Source organism: Trachymyrmex cornetzi, unplaced genomic scaffold (genome assembly GCF_001594075.2).
Source record: "Trachymyrmex cornetzi isolate Tcor2-1 unplaced genomic scaffold, Tcor1.1 scaffold388, whole genome shotgun sequence".
Lineage (NCBI taxonomy): Eukaryota > Metazoa > Arthropoda > Insecta > Hymenoptera > Formicidae > Trachymyrmex > Trachymyrmex cornetzi.
In genome coordinates, this window is record NW_017298619.1 from 1,162,791 (window position 1) to 1,164,368 (window position 1,578).

The following is a 1,578-nucleotide window of genomic DNA, read 5'->3' on the forward strand; positions in this document are numbered from 1 at the left end:
TACGTAGAAATGTAATTTTTAGTGCAAAAATGAAAATAAGAGGAACAACCTCCAATGGCCTTGATCTTGACAAATATTATCCAGATCATGATCCTGAACAGCATTCAAGAGATTTTAGCCGTCGATCGGACTCTTGGGTAATGCTTAAATGCTGGCGGTGCTGTAACTTGCAAGCCTTATAACTTGAAAAGTACTTAATGAAAATGAACTTTATTATAGTGTTTTGGAAAGCTCTCGAGATGAGCTATAAGAATGTGCAATGAGAAATAAGGAGTTTCATTTAAAAAATTAAAGATGACCTTCACGTGACCTTCAGAGGACTATCCAAGGTTAAATCGATGGCACCATCTTATGTCCCCCTTCGAGTCAAACAACTTTTGTCTGAAACATTTTTATCTACTGGGTTTAGTTTTCGAGATATTTGGGTGGATCGATTAAAATGGCCCACCCTGTATATAGTTTATTTTTAATATTTATAAGGTATTTTATATACTTAATATATATTTTATGATATATACAAGTTTATTATATATTTTATGCTATACACAAATTTATTATATAGGATACAAAAAAAATTATTATTTAAATGTATTTAGTATTTAAGTGTATTTAGCAACAGATTAAAAAGAAAGTTTTATGTTTCAAACATACACATAATTTAGACGTCATTTTATTTACAAGATGTGTATTATTAACATATATTGTATTGATTAATTTTTGTAATTTTAATTTCTAAAACTAAAAAAAAATGTAAAATTTATAATATAGTTTTTTATAGGCTTTTTTGTGTTTCTCGATATAGGAAACTAGGTAGTAATAAAATAAATTTTAGAAATTCTCTCTCTGTGCTTTTACTAACTGTAAGATCTTTATGCAATAAAACATAAACATATTATTTTGTTATATAAAAATAACGACAGGAATTACGAATCAATAAAGTCAACATTCTTACAGATTTCCTACTTATCTTACAATTAGAAATATAATATAACAATGTAAGCACTTCTTTTTTGGCAGATTAAATTTCAATAAATCTAATCAACGTACCAACAAGACACATAATCAGTTAAATATCCTACAAATAACTTACAGAATAAATCAATAGATTTCAGAAGATGATTTAACAATAAAATTAAATTTAAAGCAGATTGATATTTCCATTAATTGAAGAACAAAAACGTTGATAGAAATAAATGTGACGCGACACAAATTGTATAAGAATTTAAATATGGCCACAGATTACGTTTAAACGCTGAAGTATGCGCTAAGCCACAGATTACGTTTAAACGCTGAAGTATGCGCTTATTAATATGTTACTGCGCATAGGAAATTCATGGACAAATTATCGTTTGAACGTAATCAATAATAGAATATATTTAAACATTTATACTTTAAAATTACTGCTTTTTTTTAAATAACGTTTTTTAAAACACATATTATTTTGTTTAATCGATTTTTTGAAAACTTTATTGTAGTGATTATCGATTTGCGAAATATCCTGTATGTGTATCAATCTTTTTGTCGGATGGACAATTCTGAGCGAATTTTTCGAATTATATATTTCAAGTTTATATAAAA